At 45.2% G+C, this 17070-nt stretch overlaps 1 protein-coding gene across 1 annotated transcript in view; it reads left to right on the forward strand.

Moving 5' to 3' along the window:
- Positions 1 to 17070, forward strand: part of ALK (ALK receptor tyrosine kinase) — a 202644-nt gene that overhangs the window by 71798 nt on the left and 113776 nt on the right. The window lies entirely within an intron of this gene.

The following is a 17070-nucleotide window of genomic DNA, read 5'->3' on the forward strand; positions in this document are numbered from 1 at the left end:
TCACAAGGTCTGGCACAACGTAGGTACTACAATAGTTAACCGACAGTCTTTGGTACCCTGTATAATTATGCAAAGGAGAAAGGTGGAGGAGGAAGAGGACTTAGCCAAAAACCTGCCTCCATGCTCTTGGAGAGCCGTGCCGTGCCTGTGCTTCTCTGCACTCCCACCAAGCACTGCGTCAACTGACCTTGCACACGTAGGAAGCCAGCACAGAGTTTAGATTTGGTCTGTCCTCTCTTTCTGGAAACTCACAGGGGAAACTCCTTTCTGGCTTCATTTCAGGAATAGCTCTGTGCCCTTGGAGCAATTTGTTCCCTTTGAAATAGTGGGCATTGTGAAACTGACCAGATTCTCTTCCCCTCTGAGGGGCTGCTAGCAATCCCAGGCAGGTGGGGCTTCGACCAGCAGAGATGCAGGAAAGAGCTTTCCCCTGCTTAGGGGTACAGGCAAATTCAAGCCCTCCAGGCTTTTTGTGAAATAAAAACCCACAAACATAAAAAAAAAAAAAAAAAAAAAAAAAAAAAGGAGAATGGAAAAGATGTATCGATGATTTTTTTAAAATCATAAGAATGATCAGATTAAATCTGAGGCTTTACCCAGTAAGCAAATAGGGGTTCATGATGTGTAGTTTGTAGCAGCCTTACTCCTGGTTCAATTTTATAACTCTACGTTTACCCCATCTTCCTTACCCTCTCCTAGTTTATGTTATCTGACTAGGTTTTGTGTATCTCTGTGAGCCACCTTAAATCCTTTCTTGAAGAAGTCAGGGCACAAATAAATAGATTCATTATGTTAAATTGTATTTGAGAAACCACGCTCTCCCCGGTTCAGATGATGGAATTACTCAGTCATCATTGATATTTCTCGGGTGCCACAGAGCAGCATGTAGAAAGGGAGGCTTCTTAAGAGGAAATCTAAATGAGGAGACTTGGTTGGCCCATCTGAGAGGTGAGGGGGATCCTTAAAAGCATTTCTTCTTTAAATTTATTCTTCACTGGATTTAATATGAGGCTGATTTCAGAAAAAGAAATGTCAAGGTAAAACTGATATTTTTCTAATACTTCATCATTTCTCTAATATCCTTTGGGTTGATCAATAGCTTAAACAGGTGTTTTGTTTTACGGGCCTGTTCTATTATTCCTCCAGTCACATTTGCTCTGGGCGGTTTCTGCTATTTCCTGACCTTTTCCAGAACTTGGCTCAGCACAAGGAGTGAAGGGAAGGCAATGAGTCCAGTCCGCAATCAGCTCAGTTATTTCGCATTCGGGTTTCAGACTATTCACCTCAGGCTGATGGGCCTTTGAATTCCCAACGTTGGGGGAAATGTTTTCATCAGAAAAATAAATGACCAAAATAGAAATATGCATTTCCAGGTTCGTAAGCCCTGCCATCTATTTCACTGGAATCCTAAATGCAGAAGGCAGGAAGTTGATTTCCATCTCTCCGGCTGGCTGAATGTCAGCGACGGGGAAACGGATGTTGCATTGCTGCGTGAGACAGTGTGAGGTTAACCCCCCAGCCCTAAAGAGGCCTCCGATGGCTGTGGGGCCCTAGTGCAGGAAGGTGGCCACCGGATAGAGCCAGGGGTGAAGGTCTCTGATGAGGGGCGGGCCCACGGGAACAGGCGGCTGGCTGAGCTGAGCTCCAGGCTGACACCCACCACTGAGCATCTTCTCTAAACCCTAACAGTCCTGGTCCATGGCCACCAGGGAGTTGAAGTAATTGCAGAATAGCTCAAAATACTCCAGGAAACCCCACAGTCATCAGTGGATTCCATAGGGGAATTGGTGTCACCTTCGATGCCTTTCCTTGAAAATCTAGCTGTAAGCCAACTAGTAGGCCTAGGTTTCTCCAGCTGCAGTCACTTGGAAAACATGACAAATGCAGATTCTTGGGACCCACCCCAGACTTCCTGAACGACATAACTGACAGGGGCCCGGGGACCTGCATTTTCAAACCCCACACTTGGTGATTTGGATGCACATTGAAACTTAAGAGTGACTGGCCATAGGCGTCCTTGCCAGTTGTGACCGGAATTCATTCTGAGGCCATGCTGAGAGTTCTCCTCCATTACTTGGGACTCCAAAGAATGTGGTGTAATTTGCTTTTTAGAAAGATGAGTCAGAGAAGGGGGCGGAAATGACAGGGCGGGGGAAAGACAGACGTGGTGGAGACAGAAGGGGCTGGGAGAGCACCTCTCAGAGCCCGCGTGGAGCCGGGTGAGGTGCCCACCGACGACGGAGACAGAGCCAGGGTGTGTTTTTGCGCCAACCAGCTTCCAGAGCACTCAGAAGCCTTCCAGTTCCGGCCTCCTCCCTCCAGACCCCTGCAGCACCGCAGCCAGCCGCCTCTCTCCACCGTCTGCTCTTGGTGCACAGGCTGCATCCACCACGGCCTGCAGGCTTGCACCAGGGGCTTGAATATTTAAAGACTTACGCCCAGCCCCGCCCCGCCAGCCTACCACCAGCTATTCCCTGCGGGAAAGTGAGGCGCCACTTACGATATATTCTGATTTTATTTTATTTTTATTTTTATTTTGCTGAGCTCCATTTCAAATCATTAAAGTCGCCACTGGGGAGGGGAGCCTCGCGGTGGCTTTCCTGCCCTCGCTTGCTGTCAGAACTGCTCGCCTCCGCTGTGGCTGGGAGACACACTGGGATGTGTCTAGCATTGCAGCTGCTGGTAATAAATAGGACGGGAGAGTGGCAGGGGGCCGTCTCCACCCCTCCCCCGCCTTTCACACATCCTAGACGCCTGAATGTCTCAACAAGCCCGGTGTGGCTTGAAGTTCTATTTTATTTGAATAGCTTGCCTGTGACTAGAATAGTTTATACCATGTTCTCAGGACAGAACAAGGCTGGGGGAGGGGTGTGGGGAATGGGCTTCCCTCAATCTCCTCCCGCCTCCAAAACATGGAAGTAGTTTTTCATCTATGAGCTGCAGGAATGAAAGGGACACAGGAAGTGGCACGTGAGCCACTTAATTTGTGGTGACAGCCTCGGGCAGGCCAGTTCCCGGCTACTGGTCTCCTGATCTTGCCAAAGCTGCAACCGCCTCTGAGCTCTCCCTGCACACGCGTGCGAACACGCAGGCACACACACGCTAGGGCTGGCGCACAGCCGGTCCTTTCTACTCCTGGCATCAGCCCTGTAGTGATAAAAGCTTTCATTAGCGGCTAGGAGCTGCTGAGATGGGAGCAGAAAGTGACCAGAGGGGCCCCTCCATGTCGGCGTAGTCTATCTGGCCTGCAGGGAAGGAGGCCTCGGCTCCGTGTCATTAAAACCAGCAAATGTGGCCAAAGGAACATGGGAGAGGAGCCTGGCATCTGGAATTGCCTTCTGCCACCTGTTAAGTTCTGCTCAAAGGCCCGCTGAGAAGGAGCCCACTACTCAGGCAGGGCCCCCAAGGCTGGAGGCGAGGGAGTTTTTCAGCGAATTGCACTCTGGTTGATTTTGTAAGGCTTTCCAGGCTGCTGGTGACCATTCCTGGACATAGGGCCCATCCTTTCCCAGGGATTTGGCTGGTGGGGCATTCTCCAGCATCTCAGTGTAACCCACAGTGAGCGTCATGGCTGTGTTGATGGGGCTTGGTCAAGCTGGCCTCACTCCCTCCCCATGGGCAGACAAACAGGACTTCCAGATAGGAAGAAGACAGGAACTTCGTGACTGCTGTGTTTTAACAGTTTATTAAATTCAATAGCAAAATCCCCCTTGGAAAGGCACAAAAAAGGAGAATAAGAGTAATAATAATTCCTCTAGGATGGCTTGAGGTAGAAAAAATTGCAAAACCTGAATGGCTCTTCCTTTGTCAGCCCCACCAAACCCTCAACAAGCAAGAGCTAAAGACGCTAAGAGTATTCTATGCAGCTCACTTTCTGGAGTAGATCCTAGGTGTCAGGGGTTGCCCCACCCGTGATCTGGGTCAGGATTTATGCAGGGCTGCCCAGGGGATGGAGCGTTCCATCTGTTCAGGTCAGGAAAGAAGTGTACCCAGAGATGCACAGCCAGTGCATGCGAAATCAGGATCAAACTCAGGCCTTATGACTTCAAGCCTCATGCTCTTTCTGTCACATTGCCCTGCCCCCGGCAATGGTGGTACCTTCTCAGTTTCTGGGGAGTTGATGTGGGTCTCAGAAGCCTCCCTGAAGACTGGCGTGGCTCTCACCTAACCCAGAGCCCTCACCCTACCTCACCATAGATTCCTCATCTCCAGAGGCAGGAAGGAAATTCACACCATTTTGTAGCAGACTGGTTACCCACTTTGCCTCTCCTCAAGCTGGGACTAGTTGCTGGGTCTAATTCCTGAGCAACCAAGGGGACACTGCCACTAACCTGTGGGATTCAAATGTTATTTGTGCCTTGTATGTGCCTTGTTCTCAGCCCCACATGCTCTCACTTATTTTAGCAAATCAGGAAGGAGAAGCTACCCCAAGAGGCCTCATGAGCTTGATCCTGAATAAGGCTGTCATTTCCTGGATTCATTCCACATTCTGCGTAGAACATGGGCCCACCTGGGGAGAAGGAAACTTCACCCTTCCCTTCTCCCTACTTACTGTCCTCCCCTGTGTCTCAGCTGAGTGCTGACTGGTGAAAGAACAAGCAGTTTCGTCCGGAGTCCACCTAGGACAGCCTCTGCCTTGTGTGGCCAAGCAGTGCTGCACAAACACTTTGTGGTGGCTGCAGAAACCCTCCTTGTAAATAGTTAGGGCTCAATGCCAAGCTAGTGGGGATTCTGGGGCAACACCATCCCTAGCTCACCTCCCACGAGCCTGAGCACCTTTGCACGGTGTTTGAGGTCTGGATATCCAACTCCCACCTCATCTAATGCTGTGATATCCACTGCAGTGACAGAATGCTCACTGACTCACGGGCAATTCCCGCTCATCTTCGGACAGCTCCAGGCTTCAGTGTTTGCTTGAATCAAGAGCAAATCCAGCTAGACGTGCCAGGGCTTGTTTTTGCACCCTCTACTCTCTGCACCCCTCCTCTTCCTGCTTTGAGGAGCCTTGAAGAAGCAGGAATAGAACTCCATGCTTCCTGTGCGACATCTGGCTGGGTTGTCCATCTCTGTCCAGGACATGTCATGGTGGGCCCAGCAGGAAGCACAGGGCCCCTCTGACTCCCATGTGGTGATGCTGACATCTGAAGCAGGTCAGAGCAGCGCAGTGGCCCCAGGCAGCTGCCTTCCCCTTGCCTCATGGCCCAACAGTTGTGACATCTCCCATGTCCAGCGGGATCCAGCTGGTCATTCAGGGTCAGGACAAAAGGAGCATCACCAAGGCAGTGTGACGTGGTAGGATGAGCAGCACCTTGAAGTCATGCAGACCTTGGTGGAATCCTGCCGCTTTCTAGCAGGGTGACCTTGTGCAAATTACCTCACTCTTCTCAGCTTCAGTCTCCTCTGCAGGGCTGTTGGGAGAAACAAGTAGCCAAGGTAGAAGAGTGCTCGGCCCGGATCTGGACACAGAGTAGATGCTTAATAAGTGTGCTTTCTGCTCTTCCACTGCTGCTATTACTATTATTACTTTTGCGATGAGTCCAAGATCAAAGGCCAGAGCCTGCCCTATCCTGAATCCGGAGAATTTGGTCAGGGGTGGCACCCTCAGGACGAGATACATGGCAGCTGCCAAGATGGGACCAGAAAGGCAGCGTGGAACTTGGCTGGGTTGGATGGGCCCACAGATGCCTGGTGGAAGGACTGAGTAAGGGAGGGGCACAGAGGGTCCTCACTCAGGCGGTGAGCCAGCGAGTATTCATTTCAAACACACCATGTGACCGGCCGTGCAGAAGACAGACAGCAGGAATCTGGGATCTTTTTAGTGTTTATTCAGCAGAAAAGTTAAGAACACTTACTTTCAGTATGACAGGTCCTGGTCTCCAAGTTACTTATGAATCACTTGGCTGTGTTACATTAAAAAGCAAGCCAAAATTCTTAACTAGAGCCCTCAAACACCCTAAATCTTTGTAGTCCTAGGAGAAAGGAACCTTCCCTTAGTCTGGGGCTAAGGGAGGGACACTTAATAACTGTAAAGTAACGAAAGGAGTACAGTAGCCCACCCCCCTTATCAATGGAGGATACGTTCCAAGACCCCCAGTGGATGCCTGAAACCACAGATAGTACCAAACCCCATATATACTATGTTTTATCCTATACTGACAGGTGGGTAGCGTATACAGCATGGATACAGTGGCCATAAGGATGATTCATGTCCCAGGCGAGACAGAGTGGGTCAGCAGGAGATTTCATCATTTTGTTCTGCTATTCAGAACAGTGCAGAATTTAAAACTTATGAATTGTTTATTTCTGGAATTTTCCATTTAATATTTTGGGGCTGCAGTTGACCTTAGGTAACTGAAACTACAGAAAGGGAAACCGCTGATTAAGGGGACTACTATATTTTTAAAATAGTGATCCCCTCCTGTGTGTCTGGCACTGTGCTAAGCATCTCACTTGCATTATCTTATTAACAAAACAGACTTGTGAGGAATTGTTACCCCCATTTACTGACGCTGAATCTGGGGCTTCGTCACCCTTGCTAGTGAAAGGCAGAGCCAGGATTCAAAACAGGGCTGTCCAACTCCAAAGCCAATCCTGCAAACACTCTAAGGTCACTGGGCTAGACTTAGGTCACTCAAGTCAGTCAGTCTCCCTGATTGGGAATAAAAATGCCTGTGTTACTTGCTCGAGGATCAGATGAAAATAGGAAAACTCTTTGTAATCTCTACACTATTTTATGAACGACAGAAATTATTATTATCCGTCTTCATACTCTGCATAGGCGTGAAGAAGCCACTGCTGACATAAATTCAGACATGATATGTTCTTATTTCTCCTCTGGGTCAATTAGCAACATGCAGACAGCTTGGGAGCATTATTTTGCACAGTTCCGAGTATTAGCACCAGGGGGATGTGCCCGATGAACCTGCTTCATCATAATTAATTAATTAATTGTGCAGCTTCTCAATCGTGAGTATAACCTTGATCCAGGATAAGCACAGACAAGGAGACTCCTCGATTCTCAAGGGTCCAACAAATATGGCCCTACTGAGACTTGGAGTCAAAATAATTCTTACCTCAGTACCTAGAGCTGGGAAGCCACTGGAACCTAGCATTCTGTCACCACTTACTGTAATGTGGTTGATGCTGCCAGAATACATGCTAATGGGCTAAAGTAATCAACAGCCATTGTAATTACAGTCAGACATAATTAATTTAATACCTTGAGTCATTCAAAATTAATACCTCAGCCATTACATGATGAAACTGAGGCATAGAAGAATTACTGTCAAGGCTCACGGGTGTGAATAAAGTCCTCCTGGGCACTTGGCAGAGATTTGGGTCCATTTCCAAGTCCACCTGTTAATCATACGCCCTTGTGGCTCACACTAGTGGTGATCATTATAACACGTTCATGTGGTCCATCTGCACGGGCCAACCTGTTGAAAGCACACTCTCCCCGGCTGTCAGGGAATAAACACTCCCCAGGTGGCTTTGCGACTTGCAGATACTCTCGTGCCTGGAGTCCACGCTGTTCATGATGGCTGTTCGTGAAGGGTGTAGGAATTTCATTTCACAGAGTCAATCCTGTTCCCCAGCTAAAGGATTTCAAAGCTGTTTCTCAGCATCATCTCTATCACCTGCAGAGAAACTGAGGCACAGAGGAGGTTGTTTGCCCAAGATCACCTCATTACAATGTGACTCAAAAGAAAATATTGTTTTCTTCCCACAAGACTGGAAAGATAATTCTATAGGGAACCTGGAATATAAAACACTGGACTGAAAATTTTAATACAGCATCCTTCATCCTGTCCTGTTCTGCTTTTTGTGAGCTGTTTATCTCTGACGTTGTTCCCTGCCTGCTTTTTCCAACACAGGAGAACGAACTAACATTGATAAATGTATTTGGTAAGCTGGGCAGTGGGCTCACATAATCCTATTAAAGTCTCCTAGTGACTCTATAAGGAGAGTACGGTTGGCCCCATTTCACAGATGAAGACTGAGGCCCTGAGATATTATGTCATAAATAAAGACAGAAATGTTCTTTCTGATTCCAGAGCCACAACATGACCCTACCTCATTCCCCCAGAAGCTCCCACCTTCCCTTGGTCTTCCTTGCAAAGCCCACAGTTCAGGCCAGAGAACCTGATCCTCCCCCAAACGGTGAAAAGACGGCACTCTCTTCTCCCACTTTCCAATGATATCGGAATCCTCCCTTGATGCCTTTTTTAATGCAATGTTTATTGTTTTTTCTGATTACAAAAATGCTCTGCATTCATTGTAGAACATTAGGAAAAACTAAAGAAGAAAATTGAAATTGCCCACAGTCTTACCCTCCAAAGATAACCCCTGTTACCATGTTTGTAAATTTCTTTCCAGGCAGATAAATGTAGATTTGAGCAGAGGGGTAGATAAAGGTTTATACAAATTTGGTATCATACCATATAAGCATTTTGTGTCTTCTTCATTACTTAATATTGTATTTTCCTAGATCAATATCATTCTTCATAAATATGCTTTTACCCTAAATTTATTCACTTTGTTCTAGTTATCAAAAGTAATAGATGTTCATTGTAAAAAATTTAGAAAAGAAAGAAAATACCAAAGAAGGAAAAAAATACCCGTAACTTTGTAACTTCACCAGCTAGGGATCCCATGGTTATTATTTTTGTATATAATCTTCATTGCTTTTCTTGCTGTGTTTTTGCAAAGGGGGCATGTGGATGTCCCTGGCCGGGTGTTCTGTGGCTTCAGTGTGATGCCTGAGAAAGAAGCAAAGACACAGGGTGCTGTTTTCAGAAAGGATCTCAATCTTTTAAGTCTCTTACATGGCCAGGAATCCTTAAGCCTCCCTAATTGCAAGTATTTCCCAGAATATTTTATTTGCTTGTTATCAGAAATCTGCATCTGGCCTGCTTCTTGCTGAGTTGGGTTGATTTTTCATTAGGCTATTTATAGCTAGAGAGTTGGTGTTTATTTTTTCTGGGTGAATTAGAAGATGGTGTACAAAACACTGGGTTTTGCAGTGAATCAGTACTCTCAGTTAAAATTAATAAGACCACATTGAAACCAAGGACCTCTTAAAATTACAAATTCAACCAAGGGAGAAAGGGGTGGTGGTGGGAGGAATTGGGAGATTGGGATGGACATATATACACTATTGATACTATGTATAAAATAGATGACTAATGAGAACCTACTGTGTAGCACAGGGAACTCTACTTAATGCACTGTGGTGACCTAAATGGGAAGGGAATCCAAAAAAAGAGGGGATATACATATATGTACAGCTGATTCATTTTGCTGTACAGTAGAAACTAACACAACATTGTAAAGCAGCTATATTCCAATAAAAATTAATTTTAAAAAATAAAATTACAAGGTCACACCCAGAATTAACAGCCCTGTGGCATCTTAGATTGGGAAGAAGCTTTAACCTCCATTCGAAGCTTGGATGTCCTTGATGACATCCCCAATCCTGGCCATCCAGTGAGTGCTGGGTCACCCGTAGTGTGGGGAATATCGAAGGAGTACCCACGCCACCGCCACAAACAAGCTCATTTCTGAGCATCTCAGTCTGTTAAAAAGTGTTTTCTTCTGTTTAAGTGAAATACGCACTTGAACATCCATTCTTGGTTTTGTCTCTACTGCTAGAATACATGCAGCCCTTCAGAAATTCAAAGAAACGTAGCACCTCCCCCTTATAGCATTTCCTATATTTGGGTGTGCTGCATCCTAGTAGACATTATTTGATACCATTGAGTCTCTTTTGTCCAACTGATTTTTTTTTAATTGGTTCAAGAGAAACTTGTGAAGTTACCACGAGGTATGCATAGCAAACAGGGGGCATATTCTAGACATAAAATTGCAGTCATTACCTCTGGAGGAGGAAAGGGCCATGAGAGAAATAATAGCATTAAGCCTAGCCACAAGGCTGCTCCTGCTTTACATACAGAACTTTAATTAGTAAAATGACAAACACTGGTAGCACATAATTGGAAAGTCTATTGGGCCCCACCAAGAGGGAGGGAAAAATGGCCCAGAAAGGGCGGGCTGGAGCCAGAAAATATAATTGCTGGTGGCGTGCTCCTGGCGTTGTCTCTTTTCACTTGTCTCATTTGTTGTCTGCATGTAAAAGGGTTTATTAGTCAAAAGCTGTCACTTATAACATATATCTATTAGAATGGGTCTAGAAAGGATCAAAAATTTTATCATTACAGGTTCCGACAAGTGTTACTTCCCATAAATATTATGTAGGATTTGTATAAGATTTCCCATATTTGTGTGAATACATTTGAGATACACCACACACACACACACACACACACACACACACATGCACACACACCCACATTTGTGACTATTAATTGTCTGACAGAGGCAGAAACAAAGGTTGTAAATGGTTTAAAATGCACTATCTTGGTAATTCCCCCAATATGAAGATGCTTCTATGATAAGATCTTATTAAAATATAAATTCTGATTCAGCAGGTCAAGGGTCGGGCCTGAGACCCTGCATTTCTAACAAACTCCCAGTCATGCCAACACTGCTGGTCCACAGACCACACTTTGAGCAACGAGTATCTAGAAAACCTTCACAGTACACACCCAAAAGATTTATGTATTACCATAACATGTTACATGTGTATAGCTCTATAGATACGGTAGAAGGAACATAGAACCTAGTATGGAATCCAGGTCTGCAGCATATGGGCTTAGTGACCATGCATGACATACTTAACCTCTCTAAGCCTTAGATTCCACATCCGAAAAATGGGTATGATAATATGTACAGGAAGGGATGTTGTGAGTGTAAAATGAGACAGCATATGTACGAGTTCCTAGTATAGCCCTCTAATATTCAATAAAAAGTCAGTTAAAGCAGGAATAAATTGCAGACATAGAGAAAGGACTTGAGGACATGGGGAGGGGAAGGGTAAGCTGGGACGAAGTGAGAGAGTAGCATGGACATATATACACTACCAAATGTAAAATAGATAGCTAGTGGGAAGCAGCCGCATAGCACAGGGAGATCAGCTCGGTGCTCTGTGACCACCTAGAGGGGTGGGATACGGAAGGTGGGAGGGAGACACAAGAGGGAGTGGATATGGGGATATATGTATACGTATAGCTGATTGACTTTGTTATACAGCAGAAACTAACACACCATTGTAAAGCAATTATACAACAACAAAGATGTTTTTTAAAAAGTCAATTAATGAAGTACTTTATCCTGTAGGCCACCCAGATAGAAATTGGTCTCATTAAGATCAAATTCCAAGAGTGTTTTTTGCCTACTCTGGTTACCTGAACTTGACTGTCAAGATCAAACCAGGTCTACCTGATTTGAGTATCCATATATAATGATGTCAAAAGGGTTATTTAACCTAGGGCTATATAAAGAAAATGGAAGACTTCAAAAAGGACTTCAGCCTTCAGTCTGTTCTGGGAATCACATATAGTTGCTCTGTACACTTAGATACAAATAATTAATAAGGGATATTCTGTAAGAATTGATATCCGTCCTTCAGTTCTTCTATTTAAGAAATTGTTGAGGACCTTATCTTGTAGGTCCAAGATGATAGTTCTGGTCCTGTTTGCATCCTCAGATCATCCCTGCTCACCCTCAGCCCACAGATCTCTCGCTCTCAAGGTCATTCTCAGTCTTTGCCCAAGGATTGTGTGGCAGCCACACGAAGACCCTCTGCTGAGGACTGTGTCCTCCCCCACTGCAGGAAAAGCACTCCTTCTATACCTTGGTGATGGCGAGCACATCATAAGCCATTCTTTAGCTATTTGATAATTGCCTTTTACTCAAAGTCCAAGGTGAAAATGGACCCCTCATCAAGAAGGCCAGGCTGCTTCCTGCACTAAGTAGCCCCATCTTCCCAGTGGTCTCAGCCTAGGCCTCACTTTAGGATCACCTGGAGAGATTTGAAAAACTGTCAGTGCCCAGGACCTACCCAAGGCCAATTAAATCAGAATCTCTGGGGGTGGAGCCCAGATGTGGGTAGTCCTGAAAGCTCCCCAGGTGATCCTAATCTGCAAAGCATGTTGACAACCACAGGTTTAACCATTTCATTCACTATATGTGAGCTCTACTTTCACATTCTTTAGTTCACTCAGTCTTTTAAGGCCAGCACCTTTTAAGGCCAGCAGGGATGGTATGGTTATTATCACAAGTTTGTCTATAAGAAAGTAGAGGTTCAGAAGGGGTATAAGTGGTTGGCTTAAACTCATACCGTTAATTCTTTCTGGCCTTGGAGAACAAACTCCAAGTTATCCCATTGTCAACAGGCAAGGAAGCAAGGATGGTCTGACAAGCCACCTGAGAATGAATGTTGATACAAAGAGCAGTTGCTTCTGGTGTGTTCTGGAAAGGAAGTGGGATGAATAAGAGCAGAGTGGCACGGCCCTAGAGGCTGCTCTCCAGTTGCATGCTTCTCTGCAGATTTTGATGCAGTGGGTCTGGGGTCAGGCCAGAGATTCTGAATCTCTGAGTTCCCAGGCAACATGGATGACGCCAGCCTGAAGAGCACTCCTTGAGTAGCAAAGCACTGACTGACTCTTAGAGGCAGAATCTGGAATCACTGGGGGAAAGTACAGGTGAGAAATGGTTAAGTGAAAGGCTTTAGGTTCTGCACTGCCTGTATCTTGAGAAAGAACAGCATCTGCCTGGTTACCTCATCTTACCAAACACTCAGTGGATGAAAAAAATAAATGGCCAAAAAACATGCTTTGCTAGCTGCTCACTGGCTGCCAGCAGGCAATCGTATTCCAAATCTTTTGCATCCATTTCTAGAACTAGACTTTGCTGAAACTCAGACAGTGCACACCTTGGCTTGAGTCTGGCTATAGATATGTTTTCTAAGTAGGTGGTAATATTGTAAGATGAAAGTTAATTTTGAATTCTTCTACTTATTCATAGCACTAAACTGGATTAAGTGGCCATCTTGACCCAAATCCTGACTATCTTGTCAAGTGTCTTGACTTGACTGTCTTATGTCTTCACTGTCAAGTGGCTCTGATTACTTTCCCTTTTGCTGTACTCAGCACAATTACAATTACTCATTTAAATTCAGACTTCCTGACTAGACGATAAGCTCCTTGAGGGCAGGGAAGATATGCATAATGTACAGCACAGAGTAGGTGTGCAATAAATATTTGTTGAGTGAAAGGATGGACATCTCTCTCAAGGACTGATACCCAGAAGGAGCCCTGGTAGGCCTCTTCAGGAGCTAAGGATGCCGTCCTAAGCACCATCCCTGGGCAGCCAGCCCAGTGCTCTCTTGCCCAGGCTTATTGTCATAAAATATAGTGCAGGAAGATGGAGAAAGCTCAGCAGTCACTGGTCTATGGCCCCGTGTCTATTGTATAAGACAGGACTATATCTCACCGACATGCTCATGCCACTAGCAGAATCTACTTCAAGTGTAGTTTCCTAAGAGCAACTGAGAACTATACAGTTTGCCTACAGCCAGTTGGCTGCGAAGTGGGTAGACCCTCCCCCCTTTCCTGGAACCTGACCCCTGGAATGCAGGCAAATGCTAAGGAGCTTCACAGGACGCAGAGCTGGTTTCTGTCCCTGAGAGGGGAACCTGGTAAAGAGGAGGCTCTTCTTGTATATGTATACATTTTCATTTCTTCTTACATTGATCAGCTCCTACCATGTGCCTACACTTGACAACTACTGTGAATTCAAGGTGAATAAGACAGTCTCTGCCTTGAAGCAACTTGCGGCCCAAGGGGGATGAGGGTAGGAAGGGAGACAAGGCAGCAGAGCTACACCCCGTCACGATCCCACCAGCCTCCGTTATAAGAGTTCAGACAAGGGGGATGTCATTTCTAAGACAGATTATAATAAATGGTTCCATGAATGAAAAAAAAAAAAGATTTATTTTTTAAGTGGCAAGAAGGAAAGAGGAGGTAGAAGAAATGGAACGATCAAAAGCACAGAAGCAGAAAAATGCATGGCAGGTGCAAATCTGGCATGTAGACCTGTGGGGGGAATCTAGAAACCCACACTCATTTAGCCCCAACCTGTGGACTCCTGGGTGAAAACTCTGGCAGTTCCCATGACTTATCTGGTCACTCTAAGGTAACACAGACCTAAAGTCTCTTCAAAATCCCAAACACAGGCATATTGAGAAATCAAAATTCCCATCCCGTCAAAACTTCTGTCTTGCTTGAAGTCAGGGCTTCTTCCTTTCCCCTCCCCCTACCACTATTGGCCCTACTGCAGATTAAAAGTCTGGAATCTGGGAGAGGGTGATCATTGACCTTTCTTCTTCATCCAACTCTCCTCCTCTTCTTGCTAACTTCTGACCCTTCAAGATCTTAAGTGCAGGGAAGGAGAAGAGGTAAGGAGAATGGGGAAACTCTTACTTGGCCCAGACTGTTGTAGTGATCTGCGTTGGTATTCTCCAGATGTGACAAGTTTTTAAGGCTTACTCTTTCTCACAGGGGGCACTTCTGCAATTTGTTTGGAGGTCTACCTTTTTCCCCAGTCCCTCCACTATGGCTGGGAATCTTTTGCCTTGACTACGGCATATGTGTCTCCCATCCATTTCTGCTTACTGCTTACTCTGCCTTTGGGCATCTCAGGATACCTGCAGCTTCCTTCTGCTGAGTTCTATTTACCCCTCCAAGCAGCCCTTGCAGGCAAGATCTAAAATGACTGACATGGGCTCCTTTATACACGGCCCCCTCTAGTATAGTTTATGTGCAGCCCTCATGCATTTTTTTGCCCCAGAAAACTCTGGGAGTGCAGGCCACCCAAAATTGTCGCTTCTCCCTTGTTCTGCCTTCAAAGCAGCTAACCACCCTCTTGTTCATACTTTAGATTTTCCAGGTGAGAGATTGACACTAATCCACTGTGCTCCCAAATTGCAGGGGGGTAAATATTGAGTACTTGATATGGTAGCACTAAAACCACTCTCTCCTAAGTTGGGATGGAAAGGGAGCCTTCTTCACAGGAAGGTGAAATGAGGTGGAACTCATGATACACTAGAAGCACCTTCCCAAAACTCTCTCCTAGTGGTCAACCACCAACTTTTTTATATCCAAAGTATGGTTGAGGGATTAAGAAATGTGTACCCTATTTTCATCCACGTCTCTTGAAAGCCCTGTATCTCGCTATGCTGTCAGACTTCCCATTGAAATGTAATATCTATTGCCTCAGGGCTTGAACCAAAATTCCTTTTTAATATTGTGTTGCACTATGTATTATCTCGTCTAATTGTCCCTATAACCTTGTAAGGTAGATAAAACAATTCCCTTCTTAGAGAATAGAGAACTGAGCTTCAAATTTACCAAAGTGGCAAGAACAAGTTTTGAATCCAGATCTCTCAGACTCTAGAGCTCTTAGACCATCCTAGGAGGATATACGTGGCTCAGCAAAAGTACTTGATAAATATCCATTGAATGACTAGAAAGTTGATTTGTCTAGATTATAGAGGAATGTGAATGGCTTGATATTAATTGATAGGGAGTGAGAAACCATTGCAGAGTCACAGATGGCAGTAATAAACAGGAAAATGTGACAGAGATATACAGAATAATTTAGAAGGGAGAAAGAATGGATAGGGAGAGGCACTTTTGGAGGCTATGGAAAGAGTACTAAGAGCAAGTTATAGAGGACATGGTGAATGTTACTTTAGAGTAATGAGGATAGAAGCCAGATTGAAGGAATTTAAATAGAGAATGGGTGACAAGGAAATAGAAGCAGGGGTTACATACCAGTTATCTAAAATGTTAACATCTGAATGGAGGTACAGAAATAGGTTGCAAGCCACAGGAGCTAGCAGGATCAAATAAAAAATATTTTTCCAGGATAGGTGAAACCTGGTCTTGTTTGTAAATAGAGGAGCCAGAAAGTAGAGAGACTCCGAAGGTGCTGAAGAAAAGAAGAGCTGTTATTGAGAGCAAGGATGAGGGTAGCAGGGTGGCAAGAGAAGGGGTTAGAAGAAAGTGAAGGACACATCTTCCTATAAGACAGGAAAGGAAGAGAGAAGGTGGATAAATAGATAATTATGCTGTGAAAAAAAGAGAGGTTGAAGGAGATAGCACCTGATACAGTAAATCTTTATCAGTAAAGTAGGAATCAAAATAATGGATCGGGAATTGGGGACCAGGAGGTGACAGCATCAGTAATTGAGGAAGAGTTTGAAACACCCATTGTGCTATGTGTGTTAAGAAATCAACTGTGGAAATCACCAGTGGATGAATAAGTACCATGAACATGAACCATCCAGGACATTGAGGTTCAACAGTCCAAATCAGCAATATTCTGTGGCCAGGGAGCAAAAGGAGAAAAAGCATGTAGCAAGCATTGTCCCAAGCTGGTCGCTGCAGGATAATGAGCTAAGGGCTGAGAGGGTTTAGTTAGCAAGAGTAGGGTTAAAATTTCCAGTTATGTCATCCAGACTGCTCAAGAAAGCCAAGTGGGACCAGTGAAAAAATTTAACAGATTTGTGAGATTATCCTGGGACATGCAGTGGAGACAAGTATTTGCTACAATGGATTTGGGAAAATGGGAAAGGTATAAGCAAAGAGGTTAGGGTTATATAGACCAGGCTTACCAGGCTCAGGGGTGGCCTTCTTAGTGAAGGGTTGGTATGCAACAGAGCAGGGAGTCTTCTGCTTCAGTGCCTCATGGTACGTAACCTCTTTGATCAAATTGTGAGTCAACCATGAGTTTAGAGACTAGGAGAAAAGGAGTAGTGTTTTACAGAGAAGCATGTCTTCAAACAGTGAGAATCAGAGAAAAGGAGGGACCATAGCTGATGAAAACTCCAGGTTGCCATAGGACATAATTTATCTTCCTTTCTATAATAGCCATTTTTATTACAGGATCTGAACAGGAATATTTAGGACAATGATATGCTATAGTTGGCCTAAGTTTTTTTTTTTTTTTTTTTTTGCGGTATGCGGGCCTCTCACTGTTGTGGCCTCTCCCGTTGCGGAGCACAGGCTCCGGACGCGCAGGCTCAGCGGCCATGGCTCACGGGCTTAGTTGCTCCGCGGCATGTGGGATCTTCCCGGACCGGGGCACGAACCCGTGTCTCCTGCATCG

This window comes from Kogia breviceps, chromosome 11 (assembly GCF_026419965.1).
Source record: "Kogia breviceps isolate mKogBre1 chromosome 11, mKogBre1 haplotype 1, whole genome shotgun sequence".
NCBI lineage: Eukaryota > Metazoa > Chordata > Mammalia > Artiodactyla > Physeteridae > Kogia > Kogia breviceps.